The sequence below is a fragment of the Hermetia illucens genome, chromosome 3, assembly GCF_905115235.1.
Source record: "Hermetia illucens chromosome 3, iHerIll2.2.curated.20191125, whole genome shotgun sequence".
NCBI lineage: Eukaryota > Metazoa > Arthropoda > Insecta > Diptera > Stratiomyidae > Hermetia > Hermetia illucens.
The window spans coordinates 178,282,077-178,289,657 of record NC_051851.1 but is presented as its reverse complement, the minus strand read 5'-3'; positions in this window follow the sequence as shown (position 1 = coordinate 178,289,657).

The following is a 7,581-nucleotide window of genomic DNA, read 5'->3' as shown; positions in this document are numbered from 1 at the left end:
AATAATTAGTGCATTTGCCATTATTTTCGAAATATCTTTTCTAAAATTCAGAGTGTAATCTGTACATGTGGAAGTAAAAAAGCCTTAAGGAAAGCTAAACATTGTTTTTGTAAAAAATTACGAAACATTTTTTCTATTATTCTCTTATTTAAATCGTCGTTCAAAGGTCCTCAAAGGAAAGGTGTCAGGGCTTTGCTAATGAGCACCCAGAATACCAACCCGAGTTTCAAATAGCTATCTTTAAAAAGAAAATTGAAAAAGGACCAAACATTTAAGAAAAATGTAGGGCAAAGTTTTTTTAACATGAGGGGTATGTCTGAGTGAAATTATTCGGTGTTTCCAACGATTAATTATTTGAAATAATAAAAACTTGTTGTTTCTTTTTCGTTGGTGTGAATATTTATTCTGGCAAATACCGATATTTCGGGAACCACTTGTTCCCTTCATCAGTGCTAACAAGTTGTTGTTACTTGCACTGATGAAGGGAACAGGTGGTTCCCGAAATATGGGATTTTGCAAGAATAAATATTCACACCAACGAAAAAGAAACAACAAGTTTTTATTATTTCAAATGGGGGGTATGGTCACGGTAGAACTTTCAAAAAAGGGAGTGAGGTTTATTCGGTGAAAAAATGAAAAATGCCAGTCTATACTCATGAAATTTGGAGAAAAATGCTTTGACACCACATTGAAATGTTGCAGATGAAATTTCCACTTGCGCAGATTCTTTTGCAACTGACAGCGCTAGTCTAGTGATTAAAACTGAAAATCAGGGGCGAATTCTAAAACAAAAATTGTTGGGGTAAATTCGATTGTTTTCTAAAACTATGCAATTTATGTCTACCAAATTTTCAGAATTTATTGCGAGGGCTTAAATACAGTAGATTGTCAAGGGATTCAGCTTACTTTTTATTTATTGTTTTTATTGATTTTGATATCAAAAATTCAAATAATTACTTTTTTTATTATAGCTCCGTTATCATTTATCGCACTGACTTCTATCATATCTCATTTCAAAGACCCCTTAGATGAGGAGCTTGAGATAATTTTCCACTAAAAGTTACAAGTTTTGTGTTATATGACCTTCAAAATGGACCTTTTTTTGGACATTAGGAGTTAACGTTTGACAAGCTATAACTAAAATCGTTTTATTTCTTATTTAATATGCTTTGTTGAGGATACTGGGAGTTCTGAGTCCGCACCCACCTGATGATGCACCGGACCACTTGGGAAGCAACTTCCACGGACTCCTCCTTTTTGGCTTAAGAGAGGAGGTAAGTTGCTTCCCAAGTGGTCCGGTCTGTCATCAAGTGGGTTCGGACTCAGGGCGGACAGGCTTCATATACCACCCTCTACCCCACCCCAAATTTCATGTCAATCCGTCTTAACTAAAAGAATTCGTAGGTTGAAAGCTGCAATGACTGGACTAAGCAGAGTATATTGGGAATAGCAAGTTTAGATGAAAGAGAAGGGTTAAAACTCAAATACAAATGGGGATTTGATAACTATGCCAACCATAGCCAGTATACTGCCCCCAACGTTTGCGCTGCTGAATACTTGTTTCTTATTGATATGATACCACTGATGAATTGTTGGATAAGAGAACAGCAAAAGTAGTGGGGGTCAATCCGCATCCATCGTCCGACTTATAAAATTCCAAAAAGAAAATGCAAACCTGGTGGTAGCTGAGCAAAAGATGATAATAGTGAAACTTTTTCAACTCCAGACAAGCGAAAGTAGGTTACAAAGCGGTCAAACAACAAGGGTGAACTTGATCTTGTTGGATATTGGTGTTGTGAACGTTTTTTCCGATACTAATGCCATTAGGCCTTATGTATGCTGAGAAGCATTCTCACTTCGGTTTATCAACCCTGTCCAGTTGGATAAGGTTTTTCAATGTATTCCACACAGGAGCTGCCTGCAAAAAAAGTGGCAAGTTCGAAGAAAGGAGGAAAATGGTAGATATTTCTGGGGAAATCATGTATTTCGTACTCTAGTTTGAAAAAAAATACAACTACTGTATATATTCTCTGTTAAATTTTCAATCTAAAATAATTTTTTTTTAGACTATATAAATTTATAAACATCAGTTCAACCTCTGAAGGTAATCTACTGAATTACTTCTTCTGTGAGGGAAAGCTACAAACCTGTCCGCTCGTGCTAATTAAAAATATTTTAAATTTATTTGTATCATGCCAAATATTGATCTTTAAAATTAACTCTAAATGGCAAAACCAATGCAAACATAGCGAAAATTCGATCTTTTAAATTTTTGATCAAATTTTCCATATATTCGTTACAAATTACGGCGCCATAACAGTTCAGTCAGAAATGAGATGGTTCAACGTCTTTAGCGCCGAACCATAAATTCTGCACTGACCACTCCCACACAGCTCTTCCACTATGAGCTTTTTATAAGCTCATACTAGATAGCATACATAAAACCCTTTATCTCAGCAAAAAGCTCCTCAGCACACAGCCATTTGTTCGACAAATGCAGATTGACAAATGGCTTCCGGAGACAATTCTCATATTTACCGTGCATTGCCTTTGAAACAGCCGCATGCAAGGGTTCGCCTGCTCCTTGCTGTAAAAATAGTTGGGTAGCATGCCGCAACGTCAACCACGCAGCGGAATTTGAGTGATGTATTAGGAATTTAGTCATAGTAGCCCTTATCTGCCCCTGGATTTTTTCAAAACCGGCTTTTTATAAAAGTGACATTTGTATCTCTTCATTGGACATCTGGAAAGGCCATGCCAATAGAGAAACCTCCTTCATAAATCTGCGAGCATTTAAAACTAAAATAAATAAATAAATATTTGATCACCGGAAGTGATGTGATGTCGGATGGGAAAACCGGATAAGTACAGTCTGGGATGGAGATAGATTGACGCTATGAATTGAAACATTTGTAGGCGGGGCTCCCAAATGTCATTGGTGCTTGTTAGAGATGGAGGAAAAGTTTTTAGTCGTTCGGTAGCTTGCTGGGTAGTTGAAAGAGCTACAGTTTATGCAGGTACGGGTTATCCTCCTGCCCCTTGGAGCAGTTGCTTAGAGGGTATGTGGTGGCACACTTTACACATCTGAACGACATGTTACAATTGACCGCAGCGTGGCCAATCCGAAAGACACCATAAATGGGGCGGGCGATTTTCCCGGAGGGAGCTTCGGGTCGAATATTTCTTAACGTCGGTGGCATCAGTCACGTTCAAGCTAGCATGGAAACGGTGTAAACTACGGATGATCATGTTTACCGGTTTTTTTGCATTTCGGTATATAAGAGAAGATTCTCATCTCCTTGTTCGCGGAGGACTCCAGGTGTTCATTTTCGGACGGCTTAGTAAATAGCTCGTTTTGGCTGAGTCCGTTCGGACATGGCGGCAGTGCGTTTTTCCTAAAAATACAGAAAACAAAACAAGAGGACGCGTCCTCTGGTTATAGGGTGAGGGAGATACCTACCGACCGCTAAAAACCGGTCGGCTTAGCTGTGATGATGCGGCTTCTCCTTCTCAGGATTCTATGTCTCGTCTCGTCCGTGCATTGCGGTTGACTTGACTGACTGTGACCTTAGCGGATGGCTTGGATTCAACACTTGTCTAAACCAAATTCCATCCGCGTATCACGACCAGAGTCATCATTACAAAGTTACAATTTGATGTCATTTTAGTACATAAACTGTGTCAAGAATGATCTTAGCACGTAGGCCATATTTAATTGCAAAACCATGCCCTCTGGTATCATTCAGCAGCCATGAAGGGGATCTCAGTGCCAAGCATCAAGGACTCAATGAGTATCCTTAAGCAATGCCTCTCCGTATGGGGATGGACGTTAAGGTGTTGATACCCTTAGATGGGTGCACCATTTTTAAAATTTTTCTTTGCGGATACAGACAGTGCCAACATAGTTAGTCGATTTCCCTAGAACTGTGAAACAATCGAGAAATATTCCCTGAAATTTCTGTTACAAAAACTTAAAACTGAACGAGTGACAGTGAATGTCTGGGGGCACTTCGTGGAAAAGTTGTTTTGCAGTGTACACGGTATCTCGTAATAGAATTATCTGAAACACAAAAATTAAAATGCATTCGTTAAAGAAGGTTTTTCTCGAGGTACGGTTTTTTGGTCGATTTTTCAATTTTTACTAGCTTTTGGAATACGAAAACTGGATTTTTGCTAAAAAGTCGGCAAATTTAAACAAATTTGAAATTAGTAAATGTTAAAAAAAAAAGCGAAAAAGCTGTTAGGGATACCTGGAGAATTACGTGAAGAATCATTGTGCAAAACTTCAAAACGATTGGTAGAGTAGAATTTGAGTTATAGTGCACTGGACTTCAAAAACAGCAAGTTTCAAAAAAGAACACTAAAAGACCCGGCCTAGAGCAACAGACGTTTGAATACTCATAATTTCATAATTTTATTCCAATTGCCGTGAAATTTTGTCACAATATTCTTAAGCTGCGCATTTATTCATTTAGAATAAATAAAAAACGCAAAGAAAAAACTTTAAATACTCTATGTCCCCTTAAGCATCCGCGACTTAAGATTTTCAAAGCTACTCCGACGGCTGAGCTGTATATTGGAAAGTCTATTTCTTGAATCGGTAATTTTTCCAGCTCTGGGCTAGTGAGCCATAACTAGGAAAACTTGAAATGCAAAACTTTCATTACCAATGAGTACACGAGGAACAGAAATGTCTGTACCAGGTAACGGCTATGGAGGCAGAATACATTAACCATCGACATCTTTACGCCAGGCAGCTGAATTCTCAAAAATAGCACTACCAATAGGACGTCCTTAGCTTCCTACATCAATTATTATAAACTTGTGGTATAGGTCAGTAACTAGAAGCAGAACGAAAAAAAAAGTTTCATAACAGTTCTATGCCTTCCATTTATGCTCCCAACACAGTTCGGAAAACCCTACAGCGTTGAAAAATCTTTATCAGCTTTCTCCCACATCCATATCTTGGGAAGCGGCAATCATACTAGTAGCTGCAAACAATTTGCTGACGGACTTCCTTCACAATTTTGGAAATAGTAGACAGTCTCATAGGAATGGAAGAAGCAATGGATTAATGGTGGTTGCCTGTAACCAAATATTTGCAAAAAATCATGATTACTTTTGATAGCTGGACAAGAAAATATATATACATATATAAATTTTAACAAGATCACCTATTATACGACGATCTTTCGTAGATTATCGACTCATTTGTGTCATTTCAGTTGTAGAGTCTTTCTTTCCAAGTGAGGCAGCAAAACAAAAAGGAAGAATTTACGAAGCTGCTACCTTCCCAAAGCACCAACGTATCATCATCTTCTGTAATTGAAACTGAATTTCCACCAGTTAAAATAATAGTTGAAAATTCCCATGAAAACCAGTTGGGGCCCGCCTTACCAGAAATGCTACCGCCGTATCAAAGAAAAAACGAAATTGGGGTATAATGTCGTCAAAGTCGATAAAGCCGTTCGCTTTTTACAGCAAAGCGAGATGGAGATCGTCATCAGCATCAACGGCGCAACAACCGCTATTCGGTCTAGGCCTGTGTTAATAAGGAACGCCAGACATTTCTTTTACTTAAGGACTCCCTTCTCTTCCTTAGCTCTGCAAAACTCCAAATATAATAGCCTAAGGATCTCAAGGAATGGTGGGAACTTCAGAGGCCGGGGTTCATTAAACATTTGAGGCAGGAGTAACAATGATCGAGAATGAGATCCATCGTGGATCTTCCTTTTCGGTCGCGATACTTGGCTTCGGGAATTTACGGCTCCACGCGCGCGGTCAAGCCGTTTTTTCTAAAGTTTTGTGTAAAATAAAACCAAACCAAAAAATCTGAAAAAAAAACACCTAGGCTCCGAAATACCTTCCATATCCATATCAAACAAAGTTAATAATAGTCTATTACTATAATTTTTAGTAATTGGCTGCAAAACCCCCCTTAAGTTCATCCTCGCACCACCTATAATATAGAGCCTGACCTTTGGCGAAGTTGTCGTTTCTTTACAAATTCAAGACTGTGAACATCAATATCAAAATATATGCATATATTACATGCTACGTAATATACCCTCCAAAGTCCACCCACATTCGCTAGCCTGGCAAGCGCAGAGGTGTGCAAGCAGGTTTAGGTTCTTGGGATAGCTCTTCTCTCTTGATAATTTCTGGCCACTATGAATAGTCTTTTTAAAATTTCAGTTCCATTTTGTAATTATAAATGGCGCTCAACGTGGGGCCCAAAATTTCCTAAGTTCTAATTACTTGAATCAGCGGAAGATAGTCTATTTCGGCTCAAAGTTCGTTTTGTTATGTCGGATAGAGAAGCAAGTGTTTTCTGTCATATTTTTGGTAGTAGAGAGAGCTGGTCGTTTGTTGTATTTGTCTTTCAGACGCAACGTCTTGTAGGTGATTGCCTTCCAGAAGTCTCTGGATCTACGGGCCTTTGCGGCTATATGCCGAAAGGAATTGCCGTCCGAGCTGCTGAGGAGCGTCTTTCCTTACCTTTATTTTTTCTTCGTAAGAAAGAAGTGACGGGTGAGATGAATCTTTGATGAAATACAAAAGCAGTCGGATAAATATTCTCTGATTTCAAACGAGGAAAGTTGAATTCTCGCCATTGCTTTAACTATAGTTTGATTGACTATTAATCTGCGACGGATGGAAGTCTTCTGCACACAAGTAGCAATAATTTGATATGGTTGGAATGGGATTTTGGCCATCCATGAGTTTAGAGACACCCTCCAAGGAAGGGTGGGAAACTCAGAGGTCACGTTTGTATTATATATTTCGTTAGGTGCGTGTAAATCCCCATGTTTGAGTATTTTCCAGGATCCAATGCGGGCCCACATACCAGCAAGAATACGTGAATTTTTGTAAAAATGACACGTGAGGGATCCATTCCATTTTATCATTACATAGGATAGAATGAGGTTAGCAAAATTTTATCACAGTAAAACAAAGATTCACATTTTGTAGGATAATCAGTATATTATGAATGTTTAAATTGAAGAAAAATTAGATTTTAGTAATTTCTTCTCTTTTAATTAAAATGTCTTTGGCAGCTAAAAGGTTAAGAAATCGAGAAAATTTACTTTACATTTGTTGCTCAGAATTACATGAGGAATGATCTAAAATACCATTTGTCCAGTTATTTTGAAACATCTTATACACAAAGAAAAAAGTTTACATTCCTCTTCGCTCGTACAGAGATCCCTTGCTTCGTTAGGCTCCACACAAAATTATGTCATTCACTGTATGCTTGGGATTTAACAGTTTCCATTTCTCCATTAAATATCGTGTATTGACACATCCGTACATCTGTTTTTGTGAAAATTACGTGTGACAGACGGTAAACCGAATTTAATAAGGTTTTGTTTTACACAAGAAAAGGCCCCCTTCCAACCTCCCTCATAGCAAATATATATTTTATCATAAGAAGTTGTGATTTTTTATCAAAACAATTTTCAAGATGAAGTTTCACTTTTCTTGAAATGAACATAACGGGGTTACTGGAATTTGTTTCAAAATAAATATATCCCCAAGTCAAAAACCTGAACTAGGAATATAGAAATAACAGCTTCGAAG